This window comes from Pogoniulus pusillus, chromosome 28, assembly GCF_015220805.1.
Source record: "Pogoniulus pusillus isolate bPogPus1 chromosome 28, bPogPus1.pri, whole genome shotgun sequence".
Lineage (NCBI taxonomy): Eukaryota > Metazoa > Chordata > Aves > Piciformes > Lybiidae > Pogoniulus > Pogoniulus pusillus.
The window spans coordinates 1,989,254-2,011,733 of NC_087291.1; the positions used below are offsets into that span (position 1 = coordinate 1,989,254).

Genomic DNA, 22,480 nt, shown 5'->3' on the forward strand with positions numbered 1-22,480 from the left:
AAACAGCACATACTTGGCTTTTCATTTTAGTTCAGAAAGCTTCATCACATAGCAATCAGCACCATCTAAATGTTCTGATTTATTTTAATGCACCTCCAATTGTCTAACAAAATATGACAGAAGCCAAAAACAACCAATCAACCAAAAACACATATGAAAAAAACCCAACAGCAAGCCACAAACCAAGCCCAAAAACAAACACTGAAAGAGTGAGAAATACACAAACCAGAGGGCTACAGGGACAGTACAGAGCAACTGACATCCAGGGTACTGCTTCCAATTGCTGAGGCTCAGGAGATAAAAAGTCCTGAAGTGGGAAGTAAAGGGGACAGGGGCCTAATTACCAAACACAGGGACATTTAATGATGCCAGGGCAGCCTTCTAAACAGGAAAGTAGCAGACCTAACTTGATGTTCGTGTAGTATCTCAAAGAATCTTTTGGGGGGAACTACTTCCCACAAATTCTAAGAGGAAGAGCTAAGAGAGACTAGAAGCAAGGTTTAGAAGTTAGGCTGAAGCTTGAGATGCAAACTGTAGAGCTGTATGCTTTGGCATGTTTCTAGCACTCTTTCTGGAGCTCTTGACAGCACAGTGGAATAACTGGTGCAGGTAAGAATTCACATTTTGAGAGGGGGAGCTTTTGGACTGAATAGAGTTGATGCAGGAAGAAGAGTTCTGGGGAGCAGGGAGGAAATCACTGTGTGTGCAATCTTCCAGAATGCTGAAGAAGCCAAGCTTCTCTTTTCTTTTAAGGGAAAATACCTAAAAGGATGTTAAGCTTCTCCTATACTCCCTGATCAGATCAGTTTCCAAAAGTATTAATCATAGATTCTCTCTCAAAGGAGAAAAAGGTTGTTCAACTTGCAATTACATGATATCATTATTGATCAATCTACGTTAGATGAGGGGAAAGGCTGATAGGGCAAAGATAAGATTTACCATTTCCAACAATATTCAGGACTCAGTCAAGCCCAAAAGCAAAGTGATAAAGATAACTCCCCCCCAAAAAAAAGAAAAGAAAAAAACAAACAGACAAAAGACCCACAAAAACCCAAACCAAACTACCAAAAAAGAACCAAGTCCAAGGAAAGGCAAACAAGAAATACAGTAGATAGAAATGATCTCTGACTCTCCCTGCACGCACACAAAGAAACATCCAACTATATTTTGACTGCTGGACACCACTACACACAAAGATACATCTAACAATCAAGCACAGTCAATCTTATTAAGACAGAAGATAGAGTGGATGAGACTCCAAGCAGATGAATCATAAACTACAACTGAGGCAAAACCAGAGAGCGAGGAAGGGGGGAGGATGTAGTAAGGCAGAATCAGCCCAGTTTTGCCAAAGGTAATTATCCTTATGTCAAACAAAGACACGAAGAAGAAATGCTCCCATAGTATCTTAAGTTACTATGTCATTGTATTACAAAGTATTCAGGGTAATTATCAGAGTCAAATAAGCTCTTTTTCAACACATAAAATTAATAAATACATTCTGACTTCAAAACAGTAAACTACAGTGAAACTGGGGAAACTAAATTCAATGACATTCAGAACTAAAGGGGTGAGTTTTGCACTCTCCATGTAATAAATAAAGAAATAAAAGCTGCAAAGCCACCACTGGAACTATGCAAAGAGGACTGGTGATTTCAGGGACACAAAGTTTAATAATCACCTTCTGAACAGGTTTTTTTTGTCCACACAAATATGCTGTGGGATGGTCAATGACTCGAGTTCAGAGTTTTCAGGTGGTAAAAAGCTACAAGACTGATAGCAGTATGCCATCCATTCTCATCTGTCACACTTCGTTCTCAGGTCTCTATTATCCACAAATCTTGCAACACAATCAAAGAGAAAGAACTCCTGAATTATTTAATAGAACTGACACCATCAATTATGCTCCCATGCCAAAGTCACTGAGCAGCCAAAGGACTACAATACACACTCTAGCAACTTTTGACCAGGTTATCACCTGCCCTCCTTCGGGAGACGATGGAAATACTTCTCGGTCATTTTACACCAGGGAAGTTAAATTGAAAATCACAGAATCACAGAATGCCAGGGACTGGAAGGGACCTGGAAAGATCATCTAGAACAATCCCAAACAGCATGATTTGCTGCCACTGCAAAGTGAAGCCTTGTATCAGAACAGTGTGGCCAGCAGGACAAGGGAGGTTATTCTGCCCCTGTACTCAACAGTGCTCAGGCCACCCCTTGAGTGCTGTGTCCAGTTCTGGGCTCCTCAATTCAAGAGAGATGTTGAGGTGCTGGAAGGTGTCCAGAGAAGGGCAACAAAGCTGGGGAGGGGCCTGGAACACAAACCCTGTGAAGAGAGGCTGAGGGAGCTGGGGGTGTGCAGCCTGCAGAAGAGGAGGCTCAGGGCAGACCTCATTGCTGGCTACAACTACCTGCAGGGAGGCTGTAGCCAGGTGGGGTTGGGCGCTGCTGCCAGGCACCCAGCAACAGAACAAGGGAACACAGTCTTGTTGTGTTGTGCTAGGGGAGGTCTAGGCTGGATGTTAGGAGGAAGTTGTTGGCAGAGAGAGTGGCATTGGAATGGGCTGCCCAGGGAGGTGGTGGAGTTGCTGTCCCTGGAGGTGTTGAAGCCAAGCCTGGCTGAGGCACTTAGTGCCATAGTCTGGTTGATTGGCCAGGGCTGGGTGCTAGGTTCGGCTGGATGATCTTGGAGGTCTCTTCCAACCTGGTTGATTCTGATTCTGTTATTTCTGGCCAGCAAAAGCTTAAAGTGTAAGAAATCTACAGAGGTATTCCTAAAGTGACAGCATGGGAACAGCCCTTCCACATTGTGCGGCCAGAAACCTCAACCATCAATGCCAGCACACCCAAATATTGAAATGCAGTATGGGTGATACATTTCTTTGCAGCCAGCTGGATTTATGCACCAAACTTTTGATCTCTCAGTACAAGCCAGGCACACAGTTGTCTTGTTCCCTTTTGGCACAGAGGCTCTTTTTAATTCACACATGACTTTCATTAAATTTCTATTACCTTTTAACATCAGTGTTATTAAGTTCATGTTTTAGGAGACATGAATAACTGTGCTCTTGCTGCAAAGCAATACCAAAACACTACCACAATATTGCATTCAGAAAGTGGGTTACATTCCCAAAACATCCTGTCTAGACAATTATGCAAAACCACAGCCCACCGAAGTATTTCCCAGCATCACTTCAAGGCCTTCACTGAGTAAATATAGCCCAATCACAGCTAGGAATGTAACTCTTTCAACAACACCCAGCACTAAGAGGGAAACTTGGAAGTAAGCTAATACACAAATTATGTATAGCCCCTTACATATGCCCTCAATGTGGAAATATACCCAGGCTTGGCCAGTTTGTTTGTGGTCGTGTAAGAGACAAAGCTCTGTGCCTATAAACAGCAAAGGGAACACGCCAGGACTGTCTGCTGGCACTAAGGCCAGCTGGCACAGAACAGCCTGCATCCATACTCACTTCTCCTCCAGAGCATGCGACTGCTAGGAGGGAATGTCCTTCAGCCTAGCCATGCTCAGGGTTTGTTCACAGTAATACTGCTTGGTGCTGTTCAGAGCCTTGCCAGATTGCTCTAATAACTCAGTAATAATGACACCTGAACTACACAGGCCAAAACTGCACTCTGGCATCGTTGATATTACCAGTACAGACCTAAGTGACAAGTCTGGGGGCTCACTTTCCCTTCGTAATAAGAAACAGGAGAACAGAAGTAACTAAAGAAAAGAGGTAACTGAAGCAGTTGGGATAAACCATGAAACACCACAAGGGATGGATATCTTGCTAGCAGAACTGCTACACAACTAGTTTTCTAAGCATTTAGGCAGAAAGAAGTGAAGCTATCAGAGTAAGAAAGATGACCCCAGCTTCAGGAACTCAAGGCATTTTTTGTTGCAGATATTTACGGTACAAACAGTTATAGACAGAAATGTACAAGGGAAAAGGCAATACAGAAACACAACAGCCTCCCAGAAACCTGCCCCCAGGAGGGGCTCCCAGCTGCCCCTTCACCTTCCCCCTACCGCTCTCAACCTTACCCCAGTCCCAAGGAAGAGTGGAGGTTCGGCCCGGGGGGTAGGAAGCAAAGTGAATTAGTCAGAGAAACTGAGTGTGAGCTTAGAGAGAGAGATGCAGCTCGGAGCTCCCCAGCAGGAGAAGTTGTGCCTTATCTCTGTTTTGATTCTTGTTCTTACACATCTCAGCAAGCCTATGAGTGAAGTAGACATCACCACTGTTTTCCTTTCACAGCCTGTAATCTAGTTCTTCTCACCAAAACATTCTAGCTAGCTTCAAACACAAGGCTCAGGAGAGGCTGAGGGAGCTGGGGGTGTGCAGCCTGCAGAAGAGGAGGCTCAGGGCAGAGCTCATTGCTGTCTACAACTACCTGAAGGGAGGCTGCAGCCAGGTGGGGGTTGGGCTCTTCTGCCAGGCAACCACCAATAGAACAAGGGGACACAGTCTCAAGTTGTGTTGATGGAAGTATAGGCTGGATGTCAGGAGGAAGTTGTTGTCAGAGAGAGTGATTGATATTGGAATGGGCTGCCCAGGGAGGCGGTGGAGTTGCTGTCCCTGGAGGTGTTGAAGCCAAGCCTGGCTGGGGCACTTAGTGCCATGGTCTGGTTGATTGGCCAGGGCTGGGTACTAGGTTGGACTGAATGAACTTGGAGGTCTCTTCCAACCTGGTTGATTCTATGATTATGACTCTATGACTATGAAACTAGCACAGGTGGTACAAAAAAGCCACTACTATATCACATGCTCCACTACTGGCATTTTTAAGGATGAGCAGGTTCACTAACCACCAGATCTAAACAGATGACTGTTTAGAATATGAATGTTCATAAAAGAACAAAATGGCAGCAAAGGTATTCTTGTTAAGTTTGTCCTCTAGATTGGCCATTTCAAAATGGAGAGTAATTTAAAGGCTATTTTCAAAAGCTTTTTCAGGAAACTACTTCTCACATGAGGAATTATGTGGGACTTTTAAGACAGACTTTTAACTCAGGAAAATATGTATTTTAAGCAGTACTTGGACAGTCAGCAACAGCACATCCCTCTCCCAATGTTATCACTAAAGACACATCATTTAAGACAATTTTTAGCTAAATGAGTCAGCTGCAGGAACAAAGTTTTCATTGATTCAAATTAAAAATCAATAGAATTAATAGATAATAACAATATATAATACATATATTGTTCTTTAGCTTGTCTTATTTAGTCTATATTATAATATATTATATATACATTATATATATTGCAAGGGGATGAAAGAACAGTATCTGAAGGGGGCCTACAGGAAGGCTTGTGAAGGAGTATTGAGAAGGTCTTGTAAGGACAGGACAAGGGGGAATGGGTTTAAACTGTCAGAGGGGAGATTCAAAGTAGATGTTAGGAAAGGATTCTTTGCAGTGAGGGTGGTGAGACACTGGCACAGGTTGCCCAGGGAGGTTGTGGCTGCTCCTTCCATGGAGGTGTTTATGGCCAGGTTGGATGAGACCTTGAGCAACCTGTTCTAGTGGGAGATGTCCCTGCCTATGGCAGGGGGTTGGAGCTGGATGATCCTTGAGGTCCCTTCCAACCTATACCATTCTATGATTCATAACTCACAGCAGAAGCTGGAAGAAAACAGCACAAGACTTGCAAGCCAATTGTTTCGCTAAAGAGTGAGTGAAATAGTGAGCAAAATTAACCTGTAAACTCCATGGAAATTTTAGGTCTGAATAGAATTTGCACTTGAAAAACAGGCACTAATATATTTTCTCCCCACAGAAAAGCAGCAATTTCACCTTCTCCTATTCACTGTACATGCATTCTGTAATTGACACTGAATTCTCAATACAATGACCATTTTCTAGGACTGAGATAAAGATGTAACAGTTTATGAATTAAGTACTTTCAGATATTTGTGTAAATCAGTAATAGTTTTGAGTTGTTGGTTTTTTCTTCCTTGTTGTGTTTTAGGTTTGTTGTTGTTATGGGTTTTTGTTTTGCTTTAAAGCTTGCTTGTAAAAACTTCATCAAACGACTGAAAGTCACTAACAACTATTATGCAATTAAGTCCTCCTCTCTGCACTTCTCATCACACTTCACTGCCCTCTGTGACTCCATTTCTTCATTTAAATCAATAAACAATCAGAAAGAAGGCTCATTTTGCAAACTACAATTGCAAGAAGGTAAATCCTGAAGTTAGCTACCAATATCTTTGACAAGCATCTGATAAAAAGTTTGTTTAAAAGTAACTGTCTTCCTGCCAGGTATTTTTCACCTTTTCCTATCTGCATAAATAAGCTTTAACCAGTTTGGTTGTTTGTACAGCTACTCTTCTACAACACATCTATTAACCCAAGCAAAAAAATCCTTTCATTTATTTCTTCTTAGTAACTCAATGTAAATTGCTACCAAAATTAGGCTTTATCAGGGTATCTTATGATATCATAAGAAAAATGAAAGCATGTACTGAAGAATTCACATGAATAACCCAGTCAGACTGCCGCTGTTCTCAGACAATCATTCACATCTCTGTGGTTCTTACTAATCATCTTGGCGTGTTTTCTCTTTGCAACGTTCTTCTACTGCTGAGCTATCACAAACAAACTGTACAGGACTGATTATGCTACTGCATTAACAACTGCAAGTTGGCCCTTTTCCATTCTGTTTGTTAAAATCTTCATTAGTCATGTGGAAAGCTACTAAGCCATATACAAAACCAAAAATGTTTCACAACCATATGGAAGTGTTTAGGAGTGAAAACAACCCACTTAAGAATTTGCATTTCTAAGCCAGAGGAATAGATTGCATTTTAAGTAACAGAATTAAATTAACAATAAATAGTGAATTGTCTTCCTATAATAGCATGCAACCATCTTACTCAGAAATTTATGGATGCTTATTGCAAAAGTCATTACTTTGCATCAACCACTACAGTAAGTTAATTTCATCTTCATTTCATAGAATCATAGAATCAAGCAGGTTGGAAGAGACCTCCAAGATCATCCACTCCAACCTAGCACCCAGCCCTAGCCAGTCAACTAGACCATGGCACTAAGTGCCTCATTCAGTCTTTGTTTGAACACCTCCAGGGATGGCAACTCCACCTCCTCCCTGGGCAGCCCATTCCAATGCCAATCACTCTCTCTGTGAAGAACTTCCTCCTAACATCCAGCCTATACTTCCCCCAGCACAACTTGAGACTGTGTCCCCTTGTTCTATTGCTGGTTGTCTGGGAGAAGAGGCCAACCCCCACCTGGCTACAGGCTCCCTTCAGGTAGCTGTAGACAGCAATGATGTCACCCCTGAGTCTCCTCTTCTTCAGGCTAAAGAATCCCAGCTCCCTCAGCCTCTCTTGAGGCTTCTTCTTGAAGCCTTGAAAGTAACTATTCTAGCATTTTACTGTGCATCGTGCAAATTCTTGGCATGTTTGCTACACAGTCTGCAGAGTTACATCAGTTATTTAGTCCAAAAATGGCATTAAATTACAGTGATTTGCCATTGGAATGAGTTGTCGTCCCTGGAGGTGCTCAAGAAAAGACTGGATGGGTCACTTAGTGCCATGGTCTACTTGACAGGACATGGCTGGGTGCTAGGTTGGGCTGGCTGAGCTTGGAGGTCTCTTCCAACTTGGTTGATTCTATGATTCTAAATAATAAAATACTCCACACAAACAGAACCGACTTCACTGGACTCTTAGCAACAAACAAATCACTAAACATAAACCAAAAGTTTTAATGTCAATAAGCATGAAGTCATTTGGCAGTGCAAAAAAGGACAGCAGGACAAGTATCAAGATACAGCTACTGACACCCCAATATAAATTATCTCAAGGCTAAGAAATGCAGCTAATAATCTTTAAAAAGCAGTGGGCAAAACAAACAGCCTGGGTCAGGGGGGAGAGGAAGGAGGTAAGAGGTGGAGCAAGGTGCACACATTCTATTTAAGTGAAAACTTTCTAAAGGCAGGGAAAAGAAAGTTTACCAAAAAAGAAGGGGAAAAAAAAGGACAGATTATGGGACAGTCTTGTGACTCTGGGAATACCAAAAAACCCCAATCTGCTAATTTATAGCAACATTTGCATGTTCCTGAATTGTTTTTCTTCCCACTGGACTGCTTACAATTTCCCAAATCTAGATGGGGAAAACTGAAAGTTATCTTTGAACAAATGTGAGCACGCAGTAGTCCTAAAAACTGCAACACATAGTACAGATTCTACATCTCTCAGGTGCATCAATAAGGTCAGGACACAGTGCATAGGGAGACACACAAAGGTTATCAGTGCAACTGCTGAAAGCAACCACAGACATAGAAGAACTGGATTTGTTGACATGAGGAACTGAAGCTTGAAGGCCACATGGGGGAAAACCAACCCACTTCTTCTAAGTCCTGCAAATACTCTGCATATTTTTACTACAGTGTCCATTAGTGATATTTATACACAGTGATGACCTCATTCTCTAGCAGAGTAAATTAATGCAAGGAAAAAAAAACCCTTTGGTTGTGTATTTATCAGCATTTGGACTCATTTAAATACTGCTTAAACAACAATTATCTTTCTCAGCTGAGCAGAGCACCGAGTTGGCAGACTGTGCCTCACTTCTTCTCAAAGCGACAATTAACCTTGATACCAGAATGCGAAGTGCTCTGTACTGACAGCAGAATAAATTCATCATTATCATACAAATCAAAGCTTCTAGCAAGACTGAGATAGCTGTCATCCCTCAGCTAGTTGTGCTCAGTGAGGAGCAAAGCCAGTTGTGGAACATTTTAGAAATGCACTCATTATGTAGCCACACTGTGGGCCTTGGAAACTTTTTTTGTGGCTACCTGAAAATGTATGCCAAAATACAGTTAATATAGATGCTTAATTAATATCTCTTGGGGAAGTCTGCCACACGTGAAGCCATTGTATTTGAATTATCAAGTTAAGCCTGATTTACACCACAGTAATTCCAAACTCAAATGAGGTTTCTGAGTTGATTATGTGATGCTAGATCATTTCCCATCCCAATGATATTTGTGCTCACTGAATCTTATTGCTTAAAGATCATGGTTCACAAATAAAAAAACAATTGAAAGCAACAATCAAAACCCCTAAAGCATAAATCAGTTAATGCTGGATCAAAATTCAAACTAGTCCTCTTGCACTGATGCTTAATTGCTATGTTGACAGAATGTTGAGAAACATACTTGGACAGGCAGCATTACAGTAGTTGTGCCCACAACAGCCCATTGAAATGCCATATTAAGTGTATACTTCTTCCCTTTTGGCAGCTCAGACAGGCAGGGAAGGAAGAAAATTGAGTCATCTTCTCTGAAAATTTCCCACCTTCCAACGTGCAATGACAAGTGACTGTGAAAATGTTTATAGCCAATTTTGATCTGACACTTCAATCCTGTAATGTACACAGTGTGTGTCAAAGTGTTTTACTGTTCTTGTGAACACCAACAGGACACTGCTGTGAATAAGACATGGCAGTGAAGCAGGCCCTCTTTCAGAAGTGCTTTTATAGACTGACAGGCCTTGTTTTATTCGTACAAGAACATTAATAAGCAAACATATAATTATGGAAGGGGCATGTTGGGGGTTAGGTTTTTGACCCTACAAGATACAGCTATTTTCTTTGAGCCAAACTATGGCAAATCTTACGCAAGTACCTCAGGAAAGAAGACAGACAAAGAATCTGCTCTCGGTACCCTAGGCACAAAGTGACTCCAGAGGACTGCTCTGGCTGGCAACACAGCAAACTGCATGGAGGAGATACAAGCAGCTGAAATTGTGCTTCTGACCTAGGCAGCAAAACTGGTCCTTCAGCATGGGAGAGGTCCGATGGCAGAAGCAGTTTGAACGAGCAAGACTCAGTATCTCCTGCGATGCTTGCTGCAGAGAAGTCAACTGACTCCAACCAAGCATGCACTAAGGCCAACACTTATACAGTAATCAAAAGACAGGCACTCTTCCACAATAAATCCAGTCAAGAAAGCCCTTCATTTCAGGCTAGCCACCAAAATCTGCAATAACAGGAATGACCCACTTTCACTCATGACACTTAGTCCAAATTCCTGTGCAACAGTCAAGCCCAGTTAACTTCAGTCCATAGATTAACCCAGAAGACTTAACAGATCCCTTCCACAGCTACTTTATGTAATTGCAAAAGCCAGTGCTGGATTTATTATACTGGTTCTGAAACAAGCTTTCCTTTGAACCTGCCCCAGCTGCAAGCTCCAAATTTGAAACCTTTATCTCTGGTTTGCAACTCAAAATGCCACAGCTATGAGCTTGGTATTTAATTATCTATATTAACTAATGTGAAATTGCATGCTCAGCAGATAGCTAATTTTTCTAATCACAAACTTCTCTGAAAATTAAAAGTGTCATCTTCTCTCTTCTGAAGGGGTGGAAGAGGCCTGATTTGATAGGTAATTCATACTACCCAAGTAGTGAGAGTGCAGAGCATTTCTTAATTCTCTGCACCACATCTATGCTAAAGTGATCTTAGAGCTGACACAATATTGTTATTCTAAGAATACTGTCATTATCTAGAATTTAAAAACAAGCAAACAAAACCATGCCAGACTCACTTAACTCAGCAGTATAAAGTTCTCAATACTGCCTAAGGATAATAATCTCTATTACGTTTATGATGTATATTTTCACTGGTGATTACTGTCAATATCTCCCAAACAAAAGTTTGTATAAAGCAAGTATCAGCTAAGCTTACAGAAATAAAAAGCCCTGCTCCCTCAGAAAACAACCTGTACTAAAAATGAGACAATCATTTTGAAAGAATGGAATCATCCACTGCTTCTCCACTGAACAGTGTTTTCTAATAAAGAAATGTGATGATTATCACAGATTGTTATACAAAAAGACTGTCTACATTCAGACAATCAAACCCAAACATCTTTAAAAGCTCCAAATGTCATAAACAAATACAAAGAATAAAAACCAAACACAAACCCCTCAAACAAACCAACAACCTCCAAACCAGCAGAAACCACGGGTAATTTAAGCTCTGTCATCTGTGTTAAGCGTGACTCAGAGAGCAACTGCTGTATGACTGTGCACTGCTAATTCTTCACATTCATTGTCATGAATTATATTGCAGGTTTTGCCACAGAATTGCCATCTGCCCACCACAATATTTACACCATTAAAAGGCTGCAAGTCTCAAGAAAGCATATTATCACTCCCCTATAGCCTTCTCTAGGCGCAGTATGCATCTCAAGCTAGTAAGGGCCACATAGATACGGCTTTTGTGCAGAGCAGACAGTAAATTATGTATTTAACTACAGATTTCTCCCTAAAAACCAGAAACAGTTGGCTCTCTGATATCTTTGTTAACATTAATAAGAGGAAACTTCAGATCCTGGCATAAATTTGACTATCATATAAAAGGTAATATTTAAAACACATAATGCCTTAGCACACAAACACGAGCTACCATATGGGAGGCACTGCTAAGCATGGCTTCTATTACGCTGATACTCAGTAACTGGCTTCTTTCCAAGCAACATGGAAGTGTTTAAAAAACCCTGTTTAATCCAATTCCACAGCTTTGAAACAAAAATAAAAGTGCTGTAAGAACTGTTAAAGTGAAAAATTAAAGGCATGTAAATAAGGGGGGGGGGGGGGAGGGGGAATGTTACAGTGAATGGAAACAAAGATTATTTTGAGAAGATATCTTAATTGTAATTAGCAACATGATTCAGAGCTGCAGCCAATTAGCCCAAAAAGCTTGTAACAAACCTGCAAATATGTAACCACCACGTAAATAAGCTTTACTGTACACTGAGATAACAGCAGCCAGATCAACAGAGCTTGCTGTGAAATCATAGAATCAGTCAGGGTTGGAAGGGACCACAAGGACCATCCAGTTCCAACCCCCCTGCCATAAGCAGGGGCACCCTACCCTAGATCAGCCTGCCCACAGCCTCATCCAGCCTCCCTTAAACACCTCCAGGGATGGGGCCTCAACCACCTCCCTGGGCAACCCATTGCTCTAGTACCATGTCATAACTTCTAAGCCTTAAAGTGCAGCATTTCTGACAGAATATTTTGGAAGACAATTTCATCAAATTCAAGCTATGAATTGTAAACCTGTACATACTCCCTGTACACCAAGAATAAAAGTTAGACTGTTGTCCTTATGCAAAAAAAAAAAACCAAAACACCCAAGCAAAACCAGCAACAACAAAAAGCCAAAACAAAAACCAAGAAGCCAAAAGAAAAAAAAAAATCAGGTGCCTCAGTTAAGAGCTGCAGAATCCTGGTATTGGAACGGAGAAAATTTGATTTTTTAATGTAGATGTCAAAGGAGAGAGGAAAACATTTTTCCTTTGGAAGGAGTAAGTAGCACACAATGACATTCAGGAAATAACATGGATTTGTCAGATGTTTCTTTAAAGTTTTCTCCAAAGGGAAATAGTTTTTAAGTATTACATAGAAGATCAGAGTTTAAATTCTTATCAAACATAGGTGCACTGAAGACAACATTTGGCTCTTCTGAGATGGTGGCATTTATTTGAGGAAACACACACTTCATTTTCAGCAAAGCTGTCAGTCTCAGCCGACAGAGTACCTTCCATTTCCCTCTATTTATTCAATAATGAGGAATTTACTGAAGGATAATGAGTTTCTAATAAAAGCATGTTTCTTACATGATTATCATGAAATAGCAGTGACTGACTATTCAGTGCAATAGTACCTACTACAGTCAGAAATAAATGCTCTATCAAATTTCTGTAAAGAAACTGATCCTTACATAGAATCAACCAGGTTGGAAGAGACCTTCAAGCTCATCCAGCCCAAACTAGCACCCAGCCCTGGCCAATCAACCAGACCATGGCACCAAGTGCCTCATCCAGGCTTTGCTTCAACACCTCCAGGCACAGCGACTACACCACCTCCCTGGGCAGCCCATTCACAGTATCATCAGGGTTGGAAGAGACCTCACAGATCATCAAGTCCAACCCTTTACCACAGAGCTCAAGGCCAGACCATGGCACCAAGTGCCACGTCCAAACTTGCCTTGAACTGCCCCAGGGACGGCGACTCCACCACCTCCCCAGGCAGCCCATTCCAGTGTCCAATGACTCTCTCAGGGAAGAACTTTCTCCTCACCTCCAGCCTAAATCTCCCCTGGCGCAGCCTGAGGCTGTGTCCTCTTGTTCTGGCGCTGGCCACCTGAGAGAAGAGAGCAACCTCCTCCTGGCCACAACCACCCCTCAGGTAGTTGTAGACAGCAATAAGGTCTCCCCTGAGCCTCCTCTTCTCCAGGCTAAACAATCACAGCTCCCTCAGCCTCTCCTCATAGGGCTTGTGCTTGAGGGCTCTCACCAGCCTCTTCTCTCTCTGACAACAACTTCCTCCTAACATCCAGCCTAGACCTCCCCTAGCACAACTTGAGGCTGTGTCCCCTTGTTCTGTTGCTGGTTGCCTGGCAGCAGAGCCCAACCCCACCTGGCTGCAGCCTCCCTGCAGGTAGTTGCAGACAGCAATGAGCTCTGCCCTGAGCCTCCTCTTCTGCAGGCTGCACACCCCCAGCTCCCTCAGCCTCTCCTCACAGGGCTGTGCTCCAGGCCCCTCACCAGCTTTGTTGCCCTTTTCTGGACACCTTCCAGCACCTCAACATCTCTCTTGACTTGACGAGCCCAGAACTGGACACAGCACTCAAGGTGTGGCCTTTGTATTTACACAAGTGTTCATTTTTTTATTTATGTAATATGTCTATCCATAAATTATATATTTATTATGTATATTTCAATATATTTTATAGATTTTTATATTGTATTTATATACAAGTATTTATACAAGACATTAGTCTACATTTAGAGGGGGAAAAAAAAAAGATTAATCCCCCTCAGAGCAACTAACTAAAGTAAAAACATGCACACTTAAGCTATTTCTCTGCAGTCTCCTAACTCTCAGTTAATGTGGTTTTGTTTCCCTTGTTGGCAGGCCATAACTATGTAACACACTTGTTTCAGGGTTTGGTGGGGAGGGGTTTTTTGTATTTCATGAAGGCTGCAGTGAAAACACAAAGTCCATGCATATGCAATCTTAGTCTTATGTTAGAAACCAAATTCATGTTCAGAGGTGGGGGGAAGGAAACAGGACATGGCAAGAACAAACAAATTCGCTTAACAATGCAGGAGAGAGCAAAAGTAATGTCTTCAGAATCAGTCTGAATTATCCTGAGGTTGAAAGCATTTGAGATGACCTTGCTCTACCTAAAAGACTGACTTGCATAGGTCAGCTGCAACTGGATATAAAACCACTGGAAGAAAACCTGTTCAGAATTCACCACACTGAAAACAAAGTATTTCTCTTTACCTGGCTACAGTCCTCTCTTCCAACTTGCCCACACCTGCGATTTAAACTAGAGCTTTACTCATCTTGTTCACTGAGCACGCTGCAAAAATCAAAGACCCCTTCCATGTCCACCACAGGCTACTGTGGCCACTTTTCTGCCCTTTCCTGCTTCAAGGATCATCATGACCTCTCCTTATGCCTCAGTCTCCAGTCATTCCCCTGCTTCAGCTGTCCCATGGGATACACACTGCTGTCTCCCTGTCCTTCCAAATCTACACTCACCAAGTGCTCTCCCAAGTATGCTTATTCTTCTCTAATGTCATTCTCTCTTTTCTTCTCCCAGGAGAGAAGTTGCCATGATTTGAACACTGGGAGAAATGGGAGAAATCACGTGGAGCTATTGTTATGCTGGGAGGTATTAACGAGTTTTTCAGCCAGTTCCTTACTTCACCATCAGTGAGCGAAATTGCCAGTTCTGGCAAGCAGCCAGCAGCAGGCTCCCTTTAGTGCCTTTTTATTCCCTCACTCCTCTCTTCCTGAAAGTTGCTAAGGTTTCGAGCCACCAATGGCCACAATACATCCTGAAGCTTTTGAGTGCTGTATCTAATCAACCCTACAATCACCATCGAACCACAAGCCAAAATGGAAACAAATATATGTTGGAAATTCAGTTTAGTATATGAAAGAGAAATAAGCTCAGTGCTGTCTAATGCATTTTCGTATCAAACATACATTTTCAAAGCCATTAGAACACTAAAGGAACATCAATTACATTTTAGATGGCTTTCCAAGCACATAGCATCTTGACACAGGGAAGGCCCATGAAAAAAAACATCTGTGTGTTCTCTTCTCAAAACCAGATGCCTTGTGAACAGCATAATATTGAAAGGTCACTTTTACAGGCAAAACAAACAGTGTAAAAAATGTTTTAGTGTAGTTACATGGAAATGTGTCTCCTGAACATCTTGCATTTCCTTAGCCCCTAGCACAATAATCTAGGGCATACTGTCTGCATGTTTCTTGTTAGGTAAGGAGGGCTACCATTTGAAAGACAGTTTTTAGGTCAATTTCCAAAAAGAACAAAGAAAATCATAGAATCAGGCAGGTTGGAAGAGACCTCCAAGCTCATCCAGGCCAACCTAGCACTCAGCCCTAGACAATCAACCAGACCATGGCACTAAGTGCCCCAGCCAGGCTTGGCTTCAACACCTCCAGTGATGGCGCCTCCATGGGTAGCCCACTCCAATGCCAATCACTCTCTCTGACAACAACTTCCTACTAACAGCCAGCCTACACCTGCCCTGGCACAGTATGAGACTGTGTCCCCTTGTTCTGTTGCTGGTTGCCTGGCAGAAAAGACCAATCCCACCTGGCTACAGCCTCCCTTCAGGTACTTGTAGACAGCAATGAGCTCTGCCCTGAGCCTCCTCTTCTGCAGGCTGCACACCCCCAGCTCCCTCAGCCTCTCCTCATAGGGTTTGTGTTCCAGGCCTCTTGCCAGCTTCATTGTCCTTCTCTAGACACATTCCAGTACCTCATAATCAGGTCTGTAAAAGACAAGTGTGTAGATTGTACTTCGGGTAAGAAATCACTGCTTGACTTTCAGAGCTTCTCTTTGGAGGTTCCAGCAGAGAAAGTCCAAAGGAGGCCAGAGAGGTGATCAGAGGGCTGGAACACCTGTTCTCTATGGGGACAGGCTGTGAGAGTTTGGGCTGTTCAGCCTGGAGAAGAAAAGGCTCAAGTGTAACCTTAGGGCAGCCTTCTAGTCCCTGCAGGGGACCTACAAGAAAGCTAGGGAGGGGCTTTTACAAGTATGAGGTGCAATGGATTGAAGATGGAAGAGGGGAGATTTGGACTGGGTATCAGGAAGAAATTCTTTGCAGTGAGGGTGGTGAGACACTGGAAGAGGTTGCCCAGGGAGATTGTGGATGACCTGTAAAAGGACAGGATGGTTAAGGCCTTGAGCAACCTGGTCTAGTGGAAGGTGTCCCTGCCCAAAGCAGGGGTGGGGTGGGTTGGAACTAGATGATCTTTAAGGTCCCTTCCAACCCAAAACATTCTATGGTTCAGACTGCAATGCCAAGTGGCACTGTCCTTCACTGTCTTAAAAGAAAACAGCTGTGGGAATTAAAAGATTATATATTCAAAAGTAACCTGACACTTTTTATCCAAGGTACTTCAAGGCACTGAGGTAATAAATTTAAAAATCCCCAGTTATAAAAAGCAGGTAAACTAAATCAAGTGATGAAATACAGCATAGTTGCAATTACAAATACAATCCCAGGGCAATCGTTAGCTTGCATGGTTTGGGGATGTGTTTCTGGCTGCTTTTGAAGCAGGAAGGGAATCAAAGTTAAAAATAAAGCAGTAGCAATAAGCATTCAAATACATTTTACATTCATTATTATCCACAAGTGACTGTTGATATCTCCATGAACAGGATTCTGCACATTAGTAGCAACTGCTTCTGTGCATGTATCTTTTTGATTAAGTTTTGCTGTTTGCTGTGAAGTCTTACAAGGCCTAGAGAGACAAAGCTATACACACTTTTCTGTGGGCCATTTTCTCTAGAAGATGATAGAAAAACAGCAGTAGATAAAAGCAAACCTGTACAGGCAGAGGGTAAACTCCACGGGAGTAACGGGAAAGGAGCTCAGATTGGTACCAAGGGGGCTGGTAGTGTTTTCTGAGGTGGTGCTCTGCACAAACATTCCTTACGCCAGTTCTCATCCCGCTTGCACACGAGCATCACACTCCTGCGACTATGGCGATAGATTGATGCATCTCTAACTCAATCAAAATCATTGATGACAGGGGGCTCTAAAAACACAAAGCTTGGGCACTGTTCTTCACCTGAGGTTTGTGCCTCAGTCCTCTTCCCTTATCAGAAGAAACAGAGCAAAGGCTCTTTAGCTAGAGTAACCACCATACTCCCATACTGCTTTGAAGTGACACGACAACCCTGAGTGTGATGCCAATCACCCGTTACACTTCCCATGTTTTATGAAGGAATCAGCAAATAAAGACATGCTGCTCTGTGCCTGTGCTGCCTTAAAGTTTCTTCCTTGGCTACAGACCTCACTGAAGTAGCCTCTGCATTCTGTACCAGAGTAAAAATAACTTCTTGTGAACTCAAATGCAGTGAAATACGTAGTGGACATTAAGTAGATGCAGTGCAACGAACGAGTCAAACACTTAATGCTACCCAAATATTATGTGCAAGCTAAAGGGGACTAAAAGAGAAGTAAATTAGATTGAGCAAATTGTCTTAAAAATGGAGCTGGCACTCCAGAGGAATTGTTTCTGCATTTGGAGAAGGCTTTTCTCAGTTTTCTTCAAATTGTTTCATATTTATTCAAATATTTAAGGGAAAATAAACCAAACATGCTGCAGGCATATGATCTAAAAACAAAGAAAAAGGGCACCTCTTTGCTCACGTTGGAAAGCTGTGTGAGAGTCCATGTGCTTTTGCACATGTGCACATGCAAGGAAGAGGGAAAAAGGTGCTTAACAAGTTCCTCAAGTGAGGGGGAAGGATGGAGATCAAATAGGCCAGGGCAGCATGACAGACACTTGCTGTACCTGCTGCTCTAGGTCCATAGACTTCTATTTATCTGCTCTATCTTGTACAGCAAGGCTGGCAATCATCTCCCTCTTAGTCTTGTTGTGAAGTAGAGTTAAATTTGTTTCCTGCTCCTTACAGCTGTGCCATCTCCTCAGCTTTAAAATAGCAGAGTTTAAACAGATGGCCCTGAGAACAATAACTTAAATTGATGGAATTCATATAGTCCATTTGAGTTGTGAAGATCTCAGCCTCACCACTTCTGCAAAAAACAGAGTCAGAGTAATACTGAGCAGGAATGTTGGATTCCACACAGACATCCATGAGGCATATTGACCTCTCCCCCTAAGCCAAGTTGAGCAAGTTGCCATTCCACTTGGCTCTTCTCTACATCATACTGAAAAGAAGTGGTTAAAGCCTTTTTAGTGTGATTAGTTTTCACAAGCAAAATACTAGGATCAGATATGTTTATTATTAGTTTTGCAGACAGTGTAAGAAGCAAAGAATTAATGTGATTATTCCAAGTTAATAGAAGAGATAAGACTACATGCAGAGTTTTAAATTGATTGTTTTGCAATAAGAACCAGCCCACTAAGCTGTGCAGCCCTTTCAAGTACATCTCTGAGCCTCATGCATGCCTCACCCACACTGTCACAGGGATAAAGGAGTAAAAAATCTGTAACACATAGAAGGAATTTCAGCAGATATGCAGGAAAGAGAAAAATGGTGACAAATACACTAGGGAACAACTAAAGAGAATACAGAGAAGAAGATAGGAAACAACAGGGATTTAACAGGAATATTTCAAGCAGTTGCTCCAAGTGATGTCCATAGAGAGCTGCTATTTGTTTCATGCTGGCTTTGCTTGTTTCCATCTACTATGTTCACTTTCAATGAAGTTAAAATCAAATTAAATATTTCCCAAGTATCATTTCCTGATGTAAGCAATTGGTATTAGTTGTCACAGAGATGCTGTTCTCTTGGCAGTGAGAAGGGAAATACTGTACAATGCTGACAATAGAAGTTGTATTCTATGACACTAAGCTGTGTGGCACAGGCAACTTACTAGAGGGCAAGGATTCATTCAGAGGGACATGGAAAGGCTGCAGAGCTGTGCCCAGGCCAACCTCAGGACATTCAACAAGGCCAAGTGTAAGCTCCTGCACCTGGGTGGGAGCAATCCCAAGCACAGCTCCAGGCTGGGTGGGGAATGGCTGAAAGCAGCCCTGAGGAACAGGCCCTGGGGGTCTGGGCTGATGAAAAGCTCAACAGGAGCCTGCAGTGTGAATGCAGCCCAGACACAACCCTGTGCTGGGCTGCAGCAAGAGCAGTGTGGGCAGCAGGGCAAGGGAAGGGATTCTGCCCCTTGGCTCTGCTCTCCTCAGACCCCACCAGCAGTCCTGGGGGCAGTTCTGGAGCCCCCAAGAAGGACATGGAACTGTTGGAGCCAGACCAGAGGAGGGCCATGAGAATGATTAGAGGGCTGCAGCAGCTCTGCTATGAGGACAGGCTACAAGAGTTGGGGCTCTTCAACTCAGGAGGAGAATGTTTTGAGAAGACCTTATAGTGGCCTTCCAGTATCTGAAGGGGATCTACAGGAAGGCTGGGGAGGAACTACTGACAAGGTCTTGTAATGACAGGATGAGGAGTAATGGCTTTAAAGTGGCAGAGGGGAGATTGAAACTGGATGTTAGGAAAGGGGTCTTTGCAGTGAGGGTGGTGAGACACTGGCACAGGTTGCCCAGGGAAGCTGTGGCTGCTCCTTCCCTGGAAGTTTTCGAGGCCAGGTTGGATGAGGCCTTGAGTGACCTGTTCTAGTGGGAGGTGTCCCTGCCTATGGCAGGGGGTTGGAACTGGATGATCCTTGAGGTCCCTTCCAGCCTAAACCATTCTGTGATTCTAAATCTATTGTCTTGGACAAGCTGCTGTCCAAAACATGGGAAAGTCTGAAAAGGCATTCTTTTTGCTACAAGAATTTTCAACAATTACTTTCTTCCAGCAAGGTAACATATAAAAATGGTACTTAAAGATGAGGTTTTTCTTGCCCATGAGGAAAAGATACACTCTGCAGCACTCAAAGGTACACAATGCAACGTTTCTAGTAATCACGCTTTGTACTTCAATGAGGAGGAAAGGAAAAAACAACAACAGAGGCAAACACCTACAACTGAGATACACTGTATGATGACAAATTAAAATTCCACTGTGCTGCAGACTTAAAATAGAAGTGTACCTTCTTAGTGTTCAGGACTCCTTGGCAGTAAATTCAGCTCCAAACACAAGCAAAGAGGAGGGAGGGGGGCAGAATGGACAATGCCATAACATGATAAAAAGCATCCTGTTCCCTCTGTTCAGTTTGAAGTATAACAAACAGGCTTTTTTGCTTTTCTTTTTTTTCCCCCACCCCACATGTCTTCCTCCAAAAATAGCAATGATTACACTGCTCACTCCCACACACACCTCCAGCCAGACTTTCTGACACTCAGAACATTGCACTCGCGGTCCTGGGGAACGATCCAAAGCCTGTGAAGCCAAGAGGACTCCTTCCACTGTCCAGAACCCAAAGTAGAGAATACAGACTCCTAGAGAGGTAGGCAACTCCCCATTCCTCATAAAATGAAATCCTCTTCTAAAGCTAAGTGTGGCAGATTTTTTAGGAACTACAAAATCCACAGCTTCCCAGAGTTTTGGAAAGATGCTGCAAGCTGCAGCAACTGCCAACTACAAGTCAGATGTGTGAGCAAGGCTCATTTTTGTGTGTGTCTTTCAGACAAACGAGAAGATTATGCAGCCTGTTCTCTTCATGAGGATGAGGCAGGTGAAGTGCTAAGATTGCAGCTGCTGCAGGAGTGGAAGCTGAGTAGCCTAGCAGGCTATTAAGGGATGCTGCTGTACAGACACTGTTTCATCTGGGGCTTTTTTTCCTGAACAGATTGGAAGGTTTGGCCTGCTGTAGTTAATGGAAGGTCCTGCAACACATCTTGCAATACTCCACCCAAGTTCAGCTTCAGCTCACTATCCTGTCTATCAGAAGTTCTTAACTGCTTAGTGCTTTTTAATAACACAGATTTCTTTCACATCTTCTGTGACTTTCAGTTTTGAGATTTAATCACATTCATATTGCCCAACCATGACTTAAAAAAGAGGATAGAGTTCTTTCATAGGACTTAACTCTTCTCCACAACTCATCCACTTGCACTGCCTAAATTGCAGTTTTTCTGAAGAACACTCTAACCAGGGCATTTTTCTGCTGCAAACAGAATAATGGCCATAATTTTTTTGTTTGTTTTGGCTTTGTTTCTGTTTGTTGGGCTCTTTTAAGATTTTGCTTCACATGCTAGTTTTGAATTCCTATAGGGAAGAATGAATTGCTGTGAGATAAATGCAGCAGAAAAATCTCCAAGGTCCTACGAGCATCCCACTTCCTTCCCACTATGAAATCACAACCTGGAAAAGGTAAGCTGAAAATCACAGCCACTTCAAGTAGTCTACATCTGTAAGGAATTTATCTTTATGAAATAAGGTTTTTTTTTTTAAAGGAGAAAATCTAACACCTGTTTTAACAATGATCTAAGTTCCACTTAAACCAAGGAAGGATGTATCAGCACTTTAGGGTAAGACATAGTATACTATAGCTTGGCTTGCTTTGTTATGCTGAAGAATCAGCTCTGGCTGATGTATTTGTTTTGTAATGTTTAACTATAATAGAAAAATAGATGAGCTTCAAATGAAAGCACTATTTAGGCTATATCAACAGAGCATAAAACCGAATGAAGTGATTCTGCATTGACCACAAAACCCATATTTGCTAATAGTAAAGTTACTAATGGTTATCTATCAAGATCACAACATGAAATGAGTTTACATCTTAAAAACTGTGTTAAAGCAGCAAACACATGAAGTTTGACATCAATTCTCTATTTTGCAAAACAGCATCATGCAGTGCACTTCATTGCTATTTTATGTGCGTACAGAATTCAAAACAAAACTAGAAGACAAAAAACCACTCAGGAAACCATCAGATCACCTTTTTTTCTTAAAATTACAGGTCACCAAAGAGCTTCCCACTAAGCCAGGCAGTGCTCACTTCACACTTCCTAGCCAAAGAAAAAAAAACAAACCTCAAACAACATTATCTTGTGTACCGAAACAATTGCTTTGTTCCAAAGGGAAGGATTCAGAGAACTAGAACAAATGACACTGCTGTATAAACTGTAAGCCTTCTAGGCTCAGTTCAAAGACTTACGCATTCTCCTACAACAGAATGGAGTTTAATATTCATCTCAGCAAATCAATCCACTAATAGGCATCAGTCATCAACACCTAAGTAAGGATCTGCCATATGAAACAGCTTTGATGTGATTGAATACTTGCACACAGTTGTAAGTATGACAAAACAGCTTAGCTATTAAAATGCTTTATCTGGCAGAGAACTGTTCATCCTAATTGACTGAAATACACTTTGAACACTATTACTGCAAGTCTACTAGGCAGTGCTTTAACACGTAGCTGCTTGACTTACATCTTAAGATCCAGCACAACCACATCCAATCTTGTTAGAATATTTCCTCACATCTACTTCTGTCAAGAGACCAA

General features: G+C 42.3%; 1 protein-coding gene across 2 annotated transcripts in view; it reads right to left on the reverse strand.

The window, feature by feature from the left end:
- The window catches only part of LOC135187953 (ubiquitin-conjugating enzyme E2 E2), a 293,818-nt gene that overhangs the window by 252,418 nt on the left and 18,920 nt on the right, over nt 1-22,480 (reverse strand). The window lies entirely within an intron of this gene.